Source organism: Podarcis cretensis (genome assembly GCF_951804945.1).
Source record: "Podarcis cretensis genome assembly, chromosome: 15".
Lineage (NCBI taxonomy): Eukaryota > Metazoa > Chordata > Lepidosauria > Squamata > Lacertidae > Podarcis > Podarcis cretensis.
The window spans coordinates 45,754,139-45,767,749 of record NC_137185.1 but is presented as its reverse complement, the minus strand read 5'-3'; the positions used below and the strand labels follow the sequence as shown (position 1 = coordinate 45,767,749).

At 45.3% G+C, this 13,611-nt stretch overlaps 1 protein-coding gene across 6 annotated transcripts in view; it reads right to left on the bottom strand.

The window, feature by feature from the left end:
• The window catches only part of LOC307203905 (indoleamine 2,3-dioxygenase 2-like), a gene marked incomplete at its 3' end in the record, with an annotated part of 111,864 nt that overhangs the window by 32,434 nt on the left and 65,819 nt on the right, over positions 1–13,611 (bottom strand). The window lies entirely within an intron of this gene.

Here is a 13,611-nt window from a genome sequence, read left to right as displayed (position 1 = left end):
AATCTATTTCAGAGAAACAGACCAGACAAGAAAGGAGGAGGAGTGGCGTTATATGTCAGGGATGTGCATACCTTGTGAAGAGATCCAAGATTTAGAACCTCAAAGCCAAAGTGAGAGCATTTGGGTCAAAATTAAGGGAGAGATGAATAACAGGGACCTCATTGTGGGAGTTTACTATAGATCCCCAAGCCAAACGGAGGACATAGATGATGCCTTCCTGGAACAGATGGCCAAGCATGCAAAAGGAAGGGAGATAGTAGTAATGGGGGACTTCAATTACCCGGATATTTGCTGGATGTCAAACTCAGCCAAGAGCATAAGGTCAAACAGATTCCTCACTGGCCTTGCAGACAACTTCGTTGTCCAGAAAGTGGGAGAAGCAACAAGAGGAACAGCCATTTTAGATCTGGTCCTAACCATGTTGATGACCTGGTTAGTGGGGTAGAAGTGGAAGGATCATTAGGCGCGAGTGATCATGCTCTTCTGAAGTTTACTATACAGCGGAAAGGAGCAGCCAAGCTTACTAGGACTCAATTTCTTGACTTTAAGAAAGCCGACTTCATAAAACTTAGGGAAGTGCTGGGTGAGATCCCATGGACAGTAATACTAAAAGGAAAGGGAGTTCATGATGGCTGGGAGTTTGTTAAGAGGGAGATAGTAAAAGCACAACTTCAGGCAATACCAATGAGACGGAAACATGGAAGGTGCCTAAAGAAGCCAGGGTGGCTATCTAAAGAACTTTTAACTGAGTTAAGATTAAAAAAGGATGTGTACAAAAAATGGAAAAGGGGGGAAACCACCAAAGAGGAATTCAAACAAATAACCAGCACGTGTAGACACAAAGCCAGAAAAGCTAAAGCACAGAATGAACTCAGGCTTGCTAGAGAGGTTAAAAGCAACAAAAAAGGCTTTTATGGGTATGTTCGTAGCAAAAGGAAGAACAAAGAAACAGTGGGGTCACTCAGAGGAGAAGATGGTGAAATGCAAACAGGGGACACAGAAAGGGCTGAACTCCTTAATGCCTTCTTTGCCTCAGTCTTCTCCGATAAAGAAAACAATGCCCGACCTGAAGAATTTGGAGCATCCAAGAGTATTAAAAGAACTGGCAGATGTGATCTCAGAACCACTGGCAGTCATCTTTGAGAATTCCTGGAGAACAGGCGAAGTCCCGGCAGACTGGAGGAGGGCAAATGTTGTCCCTATTTTCAAAAAGGGGAAAAGAGAGGACCCAAATAATTACCGCCCAGTCAGTCTGACATCAATACCAGGGAAGATTCTGGAGCAGATCATTAAGCAAACAGTTTGTGAGCACCTAGAAAGGAATACTGTGATCACCAATAGTCAGCATGGATTTCTGAAAAATAAGTCGTGTCAGACTAACCTGAACTCGTTTTTTGACAGAATTACAAGCCTGGTAGATGAAGGGAACGCAGTGGATGTAGCCTACCTTGATTTCAGCAAGGCATTTGACAAGGTGCCCCATGATATTCTTGTAAAGAAGCTGGTAAAATGCGGACTTGACTATGCTACCACTCAGTGGATTTGTAACTGGCTGACTGACCGAACCCAAAGGGTGCTCATCAATGGTTCCTCTTCATCCTGGAGAAGAGTGACTAGTGGGGTGCCACAGGGTTCTGTCTTGGGCCCGGTCTTATTCAACATCTTTATCAACGACTTGGATGATGGACTCAAGGGCATCCTGATCAAATTTGCAGATGACACCAAACTGGGAGGGGTGGCTAACACCCCAGAGGACAGGATCACACTTCAAAACGACCTTGACAGATTAGAGAACTGGGCCAAAACAAACAAGATGAATTTTAATAGGGAGAAATGTAAAGTATTGCACTTGGGCAAAAAAAATGAGAGGCACAAATACAAGATGGGTGACACTTGCCTTGAGAGCAGTACATGTGAAAAGGATCTAGGAGTCTTGGTTGACCACAAACTTGACATGAGTCAACAGTGTGACGCGGCAGCTAAAAAAGCCAATGCAATTCTGGGCTGCATCAATAGGAGTATTGCATCTAGATCAAGAGAAGTAATAGTGCCACTGTATTCTGCTCTGGTCAGACCTCACCTGGAGTACTGTGTCCAGTTCTGGGCACCACAGTTCAAGAAGGACACTGACAAACTGGAACGTGTCCAGAGGAGGGCAACCAAAATGGTCAAAGGCCTGGAAACGATGCCTTATGAAGAACGGCTAAGGGAGCTGGGCATGTTTAGCCTGGAGAAGAGGAGGTTAAGGGGTGATATGATAGCCATGTTCAAATATATAAAAGGATGTCACATAGAGGAGGGAGAAAGGTTGTTTTCTGCTGCTCCAGAGAAGTGGACACGGAGCAATGGTTCCAAACTACAAGAAAAAAGATTCCACCTAAACATTAGGAAGAACTTCCTGACAGTAAGAGCTGTTCGACAGTGGAATTTGCTGCCAAGGTGTGTGGTGGAGTCTCCTTCTTTGGAGGTCTTTAAGCGGAGGCTTGACAGCCATATGTCAGGAGTGCTCTGATGGTGTTTCCTGCTCGGCAGGGGGTTGGACTCGATGGCCCTTGTGGTCTCTTCCAACTCTATGATTCTATGATTCTATGATTCTATGAGATCCATTGCACATTGTTTTGCCCCTGAAAAGCGTTTCTTGAGAAACTAGCTTCATTCCAAAAACAAAAGCTTATTTGCAGTTTGATTCTGCATTGCCCTGCAGTAAGGCCACATTCACACTCATACATTTAAAGCTCTATGACGCCAAAAGTTATGGCTTCTCCCAAAGATTTCTGAGAGCTCGGACTTCTTAAGAGTGCTGAGAGTCATTAGACAACCCAAGCTCAGTACATAACAGTGTAAAACCATTCTGGGAATTCTAATTCTGAAAGGGGTCTCTCTCAGCAGTCTTAACAAACTAAAGATTGCATAATTCTCCAGGGGAAGCCATGACTGTTTAAAATTGTATAGTATTTGGTGTGAATGCGGCCTGTGTCCATTTGAAAACAGATCAAAATAGACGGGGCATTTCTGGCAATGGAGTGTGTGTATCCACAATGATGCTGTGATTGCAATAATAGCTCCCTTATTCACCTAGGACATGTGCAGGCAAAAAAGGCTTGGGTAATCTAATCAGGGGGAGGGTAAATACACCCACCCTTGTGGATGGCACAACTTTCTGCAGTTTCTCATTTTACCACTCTTAAATTGACTTTACATTTTTGCTGCGATCTGAGGTATTTTTTAAAAAAGGCTCATGGACTTCCAGCGCGGCAAGATGGTGGGCGCCACAGCAGCATGGAGCTCCTGAAGACAGCCAGCTCCAACTGCGCTGCATGGCTGGCCTCCAGTCTGGCCTCCACTGCTACCACCGGAGGGGAACCGGGAGTCAGCGGGGGAAGCCGCCAAGACTCTCCCCAGTGACCTTGGTCGTGCCGGTGTGGTAGTGGCCCAAAGGGCCATAATGAATGTGATAATATGAACCCCTATAAATCCTTGAATATGCTTCTAATAGAGAAGTTATGGTAACCTGTTGCTTTATGAAACTGATGATTTGGCAAGTCGCCGTGCCCCACTGGGACAGAAGGACAGCTAATACGTCAATCACAAAGATACAGTTCATAAACTAGAACATAAGTTGATACATGGTGTCAGAGCTGCCTCTAGGTCCCAGCTCACAGAGGACCAACGCTAGGCTGTAGTAATGTACAAAAGAATTTATTGAAGTTCAGTTTCCATTTCAAAGCCACAGCGTGCAGCTCTACGTCTTAAAGCCTAGATCGACGAAGTCCCGTCTGAGTCTCCTCCCCTATGACACCAGTTTAAGATCCTAGCCCTGCTCCACCTTTTACGCTGCTCTCTCCTCCTCTGGGTCCTCCTGCCCGCTGGGGCATTGCCCTTTCTGGACTCTTCCGACGCTGAGTCGCTTAGCTCCTCCCCCTCCCTCCGGCGGGCTTTAGGACCCGGTTCCCAATCCTCATTCTCTGCTGTCCCGCGCTCCTGTACATTTGAACTTGCCTCTCGCGCCAGCCCAGTGATCTTTCTCCTAACCGTTACACTACTTCAGTCACTGCTTCCCTCTTCCGGGACACTGGCCGGATCTGACCTCTCCTCTGTTGTCCGACTTTCTGATGCAGGCGTGGTCAGCCCTGCCTTATCTTCTCTCCCTGGTGGGGAATGCACTGGCCCCGATCCTTGGGACTCTTCCCCCCCACTCTGCTCTGGTGGGGAAGCTGGTCCTGATTTCCAGCTACTGCTCTGGGAGTCCCTGCTGCCCCCTTGCTCCTGGGGCGTTCCCCTTGGGAACCCCCTACCCCTGGCCACTGGCGCCCCCTTCTGTGAATCTTCCAATTCGCTGGAGAGGCTCATGGAATCCCTCGGTCCACTGTCCTCTTCTCCTACACTCCCCTCGGATTCTTCCCCTTCGCTCTCCATCTCCTCTCTTCCCTGTGCCTCTGCTCCTGAGCCCCTGACACATGGTGAAAATGGCTTCCCAACATGCATACTATCACAATCACGGTGAGAATCAAAGTTTAGTTAGCAATGCTTATTGCACATGTGTATTAATGATGAAATGAGGTAATGATGTACATGATTGGTGAAAAATGAAATCCTTTGTTTGAAATGTTATAAATACCCATGCCCAGACCCTTGGGCGGGGTTGCAGTTTTGCAAAAAGATTCGACTGTAACCTATTGCTTTGCAATAAACAACAATGGACTCCTAACTCCTCTTGTCTCTGAGTTTTATTGGCTTAACTCAGAAGATAAGCCACTTTTGGCTTACAACACCGGCACCAAGAGCACCCAACCAATGTCCCGGCAGAGCTCCAGGGCCTGAAGGCCTCTGAAGCCAAAGGGAAAACAAAGAAAAAAGTGGCTGTCGCCACTGCCACCGACACCAAAGAAAGAGGAGAGGTAGGTGAGAACCAGGAGGGCCAGAAAGGATTTTTTACCTCTATTTTTTCTAACTCCTAAGAATTAAAAAGGAGGTGCCCAGAAGGGAGACCTGAACAGGCCACTTCCTGGGATCGCCACTTCAGCCCTGATTTTCTGTCCTTCTAATTTTTATTCTATTATTATTATTATTATTATTATTATTATTATTATTATTATTATTTCTCATTTTTTATATTAAATAGAAAAAAGAGAATAAAATAAAAATCTGAGTCCCTGTTTTTTTTGGGGGGGGGAATCCTTCCTCCCCCCACCTTCCCATTACTACCATCAGCCTCTTTTAAAACAAAACTTTTCCATTCCCCCTCCTTTCCCCCCTATTTTATTTCCCCCCCCCTCAAAGAAAGTTTCTGCATATACAGATATATTTTACTTTTATCATTTGATAGTATATATAACTACTTCCAGGCACCACCACCTCGACATTTTCAGTTTCTTCTTTTCTCTTCTTTTTTCTTTTTTGTTGTTTTTTGCTTCCTCTTTCCTTTTGTTTTAACTCTTAAATTTCCTACTGCCTCCTTCCTCTCTCCTTTCTTTTATCTCCTTCCCCTCCAACAAATAATAATAATTAAAATAATTAAAATTACAGACCTATATCTCCCCACCCACTTTCAATAGTAACCCTTCATTTGTGGTCACCTACCTCATACATCCATAACTTGGACCACCACTGCAATTTTCTAATCATTACTGTTATTATTTCCGCCCTCCTCTCTCTCTCTCCCTCTCTCTCTCTCTTTCTCTCTCTCTCTCATTTTTTCGTCTTTATATTTTATTCTAACTTCCCTCCTTTTTTATCCCTTCTTTCCTCTTCCTCTCTCCCTTTTGTCTTTGTTTGGTTTTGTTTTGTTCCTGTCTTAAATTTTTAACTCTCTAATCTCATTTCCCACCCTTAATTGGACCCACTCCTCCCCATTGTACGCACTGGGGTATCCAAAATTAACCCCCCCATCCTCCCTCCGTCCCCACCCCGTTGGTCTCTTGCATCTCTGCTTTTTATGTCACCCTTTTATGTCAACTGTTTGTCTGTTGGTCTACTTGTCTGTCTGCTTGTCTGTTGTGCTCTCAGTGCTGTTCACCAACACAACTGGGACAACTATGGAAACCCCAGAGAAGCCCTTAAAACACATCCCAGACATGACAAAAATGGCCATCTAATCCAGATGCTCTGTAAAAGCCTCCAATCAATAATGTTCAGCAACCCAACAACACCCAGGAACCACCACTACCACAACTCCTAACCGTAACACGCTCCACACCAAAAGGACACCACGCAGATCTCAAATCAAGAGCATCAGGGAGATCGAGATGGCACCAACCAGGGAGATGGTGAACAGCACTGAGAGCACAACACACACACCCAAATGACAACAACCCAACAACAGAACGAGACCAGAGGTAAATGGAACTGAGATTAGCAGAACTACTGAAGACCACAGTGTCTCCCCTGCAGATAATAAAGATATTCACATCAATTTTGGCCAACCGCCAAAAAAAATTCTTACACAAGTTAATAGCCCCAGACCAGACTGGCTTCATCCCTGGTCGCAATATAACAGATCCCATCAAGAAACTACTGAATCTGATTGAACACAGCAAGGTAACTAAACTTCCACTGACAATTATGTCCCTAGACATCCTCAAAGCTTTTGATTGCTTAGAGTGGAAGAACCTATTAGCAGTACTAACCAACATGAAATTTGGTTCAAACTTCTTAGAAACCCTCAAACAAATATACTCCCGAACCTCAGCAAAATGCAGGACTAATAGTATGGACTCTAATAGCATAGCTATCCAAAGAGGCACAGAACATGGATGCTGTCAGGCTTTGGGGCTCAGCTTCCTCCCCCCTTGGCCATAGATAAGCAGTACAAAGAGAAAGCAGTCTCTTACCAGTAACAGAAATAATAATAATAATAATAATAATAATAATAATAATAATAATAATATTTTGGGGCAGCTTCCAGCAAAGATTAAAAATACATTAAAATGTCACACATTAAAAACTTCCCTGAACAGGGCTGTCTTCAGATGTCTTCTAAATGTCAGGTAGTTGTTTATCTCTTTGACATCTCATAGGAGGGCGTTCCACAGGGCAGTCGCCACTACTGAGAAGGCCCTCTACCTGGTTCCCTGTAGCTTTGCTTCTCGCAATGAGGGAACCGCCAGAAGGCCCTCGGTGCTGGACCTCAGCGTCAGGGCAGAACAATGGGGGGGGGAGATGCTCCTTTAGGTATACTGGGCCGAGGCCGTTTTGGGCTTTAAAGGTCAACACCAACACTTTGAATTGTGTTCGGAAACGTACTGGGAGCCAAGGTAGGTCTTTCATGACTAGTATTATGTGGTCTTGGCGGCCACCCCCAGTCACCAGTCTCATTGCCGCATTCTGGATTAGTTGTAGTTTGTTTCCGGGTCACCTTCAAAGGTAGCCCCACATATCGCGCATTGCAGTAGTTCAAGCGGGAGATAACCAGAGCATGCACCACTCTGGTGAGACAGGTAGGTAGGGTCTCAGCCTGCGTAGCAGGTGGAGCTGGTAGACAGCTGACCTGCGCCTCCATGGACAGCTGTGGGTCCAAAATGACTCCCAGACTGTGCACCTGGTCCTTCAGGGGCACAGTTACCCCATTCAAGACCAGGCCCGCCATCTGTCCCCCAAGAACAGTACTTCTGTCTTGTCAGGAATCAAGAATCCATTAGCCGCCATAAATCCTCCAACCACCTCCAGGCACTCGCACAGGACCTTCACCCATAGCTGTCAACTTACAGATTTGAAAATAAGGGACCAGCAGCCTTGAAAATAAGGGACCAGCAGCCAAAATAAGGGACCTGCAGCCTCACCTGTTCCAGGCACTCCAGTCTTCCTGTCCTCCTGCAGTCTGGTCAAACTCATGCTGGTAGCTTCGAGAACACTGTCCAACCAACTTTGTAACCAGAGGTTCAACTGACTAGAATCTGAATCACATGCACCACAAGGCCTATGCAGCCTCAACTTAAGATGGCTCCCTGGCCTGGCTTTTCACTGCAAAGTTTGCAGTAGCATGTGCAACAAAATGGCGTCCAGCATTCAAAAAACCCCTCAGCTTGCATTAACTAGCCACACACAAGGCATGCAAGCTCCACCCCCCAGTCGTTCTTAGACTTCTTATTGGGTGAGCAACACAGCCAAGCAACACAGTTGGAGCCTCCCTCCTCCCGCAGGCCAGCAGGGAGGGAGGAAGAGGAGCTGCTTCCTTTGAAATTTAAGGCACATCATTTAAGGGACATTTAATGGACATCCATCAATAAGGGACAGCAGCGGGACATGGCGCTGGAATAAGGGACTGTCCCTTCAAATAAGGGACACTTGACAGCTATGCCTTCACTGCCTTCACTGGTTCTGAGTTGAAAGAGAGGTAGAGCTGGGTATCATCTGCATATTGATGGACACCCAGTCCAAACCTCCCAGCAGCTTCATGTAGATGTTAAAAAGCATGGGGGTGAAGATGGAACTCTGAGGGACAAAGGGTCTGAACACTCATTCCCCACCACCACTTTCTGGACACAGCCCAGGAGGAAGGAGCGGAACCACAGTATAACAGTGCCCCCAGCTCCCAGCTCCTCTAGACGGTCCAGAAGGATGTTATGGTCAACCCCACACTTCCCCAGGAGTTTGTTCCAAATGAGTCCAGCCCCACACTCTAAGCATTGCAACAGGAGTCCCAGGAGTGTGAGGGCCTGGGCCCCGCCCCCTGGGTCAGCTGGAAAAGGCTTTGGAAGGGAGCAGGCCCTGCAGTCCTCACCACAGCCGATGGTTTAATGTTTAATGAATGCAGCAAAAGAACAAGCAACCATTCTCGGAGTGCAGGTGCTCCCATTTAATGTTCCTCCCACTTCCCTCCAGTCACTTCTGTCCTCTCGTCTCCTAGCCACCTGATCTCTCAACCACTGAGCACAGCCACCTTATCCTAGCCTTGGAACTGAGAGGCTGCACATCTTCTGGTGAGAGAGAGCCTGCTAGATCACTCTCTTCCCGTTCTTCTTGCTGTTCACCTCCCAGTTCTGCCCAACTATTGTCTTCCAAACTGTGCCACTCAGCAAACCATTGTTCCAAATCAACACTACTCCACTGCTCCTGTGGAGTTTTAGGATCCTGGTCATGAGCAGGGGTAGGGGTAGGCTCCCACCATTGCCACTGTCTCCCTTCCTATTCATTCTGGCTCTGGAACCTCTAGCAATCCGAATTCGAGCAGCCACACACAGGGAGTGGAAATAAAAGGCAGAACCAGACTTCCGGTTGGCGCCGGCGCTAATGGCGGCTCGCTCTCCGTTCTCCGGAGAGAGAGCTGCTCCGCGAGTTCGGGTCTGACCGCTACGGCGAAGCGGGGACCCCTAAAATCACAGGCGCGGAAGCCTGTGAGCAAGGAGACTCGGTGGGCATCGTTTGCGCCCCCTTTTACTGCGAAAGAGCCTTTTTAAAGGCTCCGGAGGAGCATCGGGGGAGCACAGAGCTGAGAGTCGCTACCCAGCTCGTGGAGTGAAGCCGCATCGCCATTAGCGGAGAGCGCCGACTTCTTCCTGTTATTCGGACTGAAAGAGATTCCCGTGAGTAGGATTGGCAACCCTTTCGGGACTTTAAATTCAACTTCTTTTAAAATTTGGCCGAAAGTGGGGACGGTAAACAAAGGAAGTCTGCCTTCCCCAGATTGCATGACTGCTAAAGCAACGGACTTAGTAAGCTGCAATTGACATCTTTTAAGGGACTTTAAAAAAAAAAGGATTAACCCCAGCATTGACTTAAGTCCTCCCCCCTAGGGAGCAGGAGCGGGGGGGGGGGTGAAAAAGAAAGGAAACCTGCAGGAAAACTTTTTAAGAGACAATCTACCGCAGACTCTATCTCTGGGAACGGACTGCCTGAGTGATACACTTTGACAGGGAGCTGTCAAAGACATTGCAAAGAGGAGACTTTATTTGCTACAATTTATTGAGACTTTGTAAAAATTATATGGTTGCAACTAAAAGACTGAGAGAAGTTTTTTAGTAACTTTTCCCTCTGAGGGCTTTTGGATTCATTGTTTCCTTGCTACATTGAAGGTCTCAGCTCCCTCTAGAGGGTTGGAAGTAACAGTTGCAACACGATTGTTAGTCACTGGCTTTTTCCATTCAAACCTGTTCCTGTGAGAACGACCTTGGGACATGAGCGGCCCTGGAGACGAGATAGCAACAAGATCCAAGTCTAAGGCAGCACATAAGAAAAGGGGCTCTTTATCAGGACAATTGCCAACAGGCCCAGGTGGACAGGAAAAGGGAATAAGTGCATTCATGGAGTCAGTGACGCAGGCATTATTGAAGATAAATGAATCTTTAGAAAGGTTGAACAAACAGAGTACAGAAAACACCAAGCAATTGGCAGATCTAACGGCAAAATTGGAATTGAACACGAAGAGCGTAACGTCTAATACACAGATTATACAACAGCTGGTAGAGGAGAACGCCACAATAAGGAAAATTGCAGAAGAGGCTAAATCTACTGCGGAATCTACACAGGAAAATTTAGTTCCTGTTTGTAGGAGGCTTGACCAGCATGAGGCGACCCTTTCTTTATGGGACATGCAGCGTAAGGAGAAGAACTTAAGACTTAGGTTGGTTCCTGAGAGTGAGGGGGACAACCTAGTGGACTTTCTCACAAAGAAATTTCAGGCTTTTGGCAGGAAAATCTAGAGGGAACAGAATTTGAGATTACAACCGCCTTCAGATTGGGTAGAAGGCAAGGCAGGAAGATTCCAAGGGACTGCCTGATTACATTGAGGTCGAAAGAGGAGAGAGACAAGATACTTAGTCTGCATTACCAGAAAACACTCCAGATTCAAAACGTCTCTGTGCAAATCTACAGGGATATCCCAAAATATATTTTGGAGGTGAGAACTCAGTTCAAGACTCTGGTGGACCTGCTGAAGAAGAACAACATACCTTTCAGGTGGGAATTTCCACAGGGTTTGTCTTTCAACTTCCAAGGAAAGAAAGTCAAGATAAAGACTGTACAAGATAAAGAACAGTTCCTACACAAACACGGAGAAGACCTGGTGAAAGGGGTCCTCAACTCAACTGCAGATACAGACTTGGGGAATTTGACATTTGGACTCAAATCACCAACGGACGAAGAACAGCTGCAGGGTGCAGTTGGAGGTAATTAATTAACAATGTCTCTGAGAATTTTAACTTGGAACTGTAATGGACTGAACCTTCCCAGGAAAAGGCGTGAGGTTTTTCATATTTTGAAGAAAGAACAATTGGATCTGATTTGCTTGCAAGAAACCCACGTGACAAGAGCACATAGAAGATTACTTATAAATAAAAGATTGGGACAAGAATTTATTTCATCAGATAAAGTTAAGAAAAGAGGAGTGGTGATATACGCAAAAGAGAAATTGGCTCCAAGACAGATTTTTAAAGATGAACAGGGCAGAATCTTGGCAATTGAGATACAGATCCAAGGAGAAAAAATTTTGATACTTGGAATCTATGCACCAAATGAAGGGAAGGCAGAATTTTATAAGAAATTACATGAGACATTAACAAATTATCTGGATTACAAAGTGATTTTATTAGGCGATATGAATGGGGTTGTATCTACAAATATGGACAAAGCGCAAAGACAGGTGATCTCCAAGGACGGGAGACTACCTAAGACTTTCTTTGAAATGACTGATAACTTGGACTTGATCGACATTTGGAGAATAAGAAACCCCCTTGAGAGGGAGGGAACATTCTTTTCAGAATCACAGATGACCTGGACAAGAATAGATCAAATATGGATTACTAGTGGGATGGCTCCTAAGATAAAGAAAGTGGAAATCTGCCCAAAGACATGCTCCGACCACAATGCAGTAAAGATGGAAATGAAAACAACAACAGCTGGCTCTTTTAGATGGAGAATGAATGACACCCTATTTAAAGATCCAGAGGTGTACCAAAAGGCCCAAAAGACTTTGAAGGACTATTTTGAGATAAATCTAAGGACAGAAGTGGAGAAACGAGTGATCTGGGACGCAAGCAAGGCCGTGATGAGGGGTTTCTTGATACAGCAGAACTCCTTGAAAAGGAGGAAACAACAGGAGAAGAAAGACAAAATTTTGGAAAGGATAAAAGACAGTGAAAAGAAACTGAGATCCAACCCAAAGTCACATGAGATCTTGAGACAAATCAAATTGTATCAGAAGCAATATATGGAATTGATGAACCAGGAGATTGAATGGAAAATTAAACGAATGAGACAAAAGACATTTGAATCGGCAGATAAATGTGGGAAACTCCTGTCATGGCAATTGAAGAAGAGACTGAAATTGAACACAGTTACGAGTTTGGAGGTAGATGGAAAGAATATTTCGAAACCAAATGAGATCAGTAACTGCTTTCAGAGCTATTTCAGAAGACTGTATGCACAAGGGCCGGAAAACGAAAGAGACATTGAAGAATTTCTTAAGAAATATGGATTACAAAAAATTTCGCAACAAAGTATGGCGTTTTTAAATGAGAAAATAACTGAACAAGAAATTGAGGGTGCCATTCAAAACATGCAACTGGGGAAATCTCCAGGGCCAGATGGACTAACCTCCAGATATTACAAAGCTTTGAAAGACTGGATAATTCAGCCACTTAAGGAGGTTTGCAACGAGATATTAGAGGGGAAAAGGGCACCTGAGACGTGGAAAGAAGCCTTCATCACACTTATACCAAAGACTGAGGTTGATAAAAAACAGATCAAGAACTACCGCCCTATATCACTACTTAATGTGGATTACAAAATTTTTGCAGACATTTTGGCAAAAAGACTAAAGAAGGTGCTGGTGGAGGAGATTCATAAAGACCAGGCAGGCTTTCTCCCGGGTAGGCATATATCTACTAATGTAAGGAATATAATTGACATTATAGAAATGCTGACAGTGAACATTAATACGAAGGCAGTTTTAATTTTTGTGGACGCGGAGAAAGCCTTTGACAATATATCTTGGAAATTTATGAAAAAGAATCTCCACGGGATGGGGGTAGGCCAAAGGTTTGAAAATGGTATAAGTGCAATTTATTCTGAGCAAAAGGCGAAGTTAATTGTAAATAATGTGGTTATGGATGAACTACCTATAGAAAAAGGGACACGTCAGGGGTGCCCAATATCCCCATTACTTTTTATATCGGTCCTGGAGGTCCTGTTAAATATGATTAGGGGAGATCAGCTGGTAAAAGGGATTCAGGTCGGAGCCAGACATTACAAATTAAAGGCTTTTGCAGATGACTTAGTACTGACCTTGCAAGAGCCAGACACTAGTACCAAAAGAGCTTTGGAATTAATTCAAGTATTTGGCCAGGTCGCAGGATTTAAGTTGAATAAACAAAAAACCAAGGTATTGGAAAAGAACTTAACAAATGTTGAAAGGGAAAGATTCCAAGAGGAAACTGGGTTAGTGGTGGCAAAGAGTGTAAAATACCTGGGGATTAACATGACATCTAAGAATGTAAACTACGCAGGTGGCGCTGTGGGTTAAAGCCTCAGCACCTAGGACTTGCCGATCGAAAGGTCGGCGGTTCGAATCCCTGCGGCGGGGTGCGCTCCCGCTGCTCGGTCCCAGCGCCTGCCAACCTAGCAGTTCGAAAGCACCTCCGGGTGCAAGTAGATAAATAGGGACCGCTTACCAGCGGG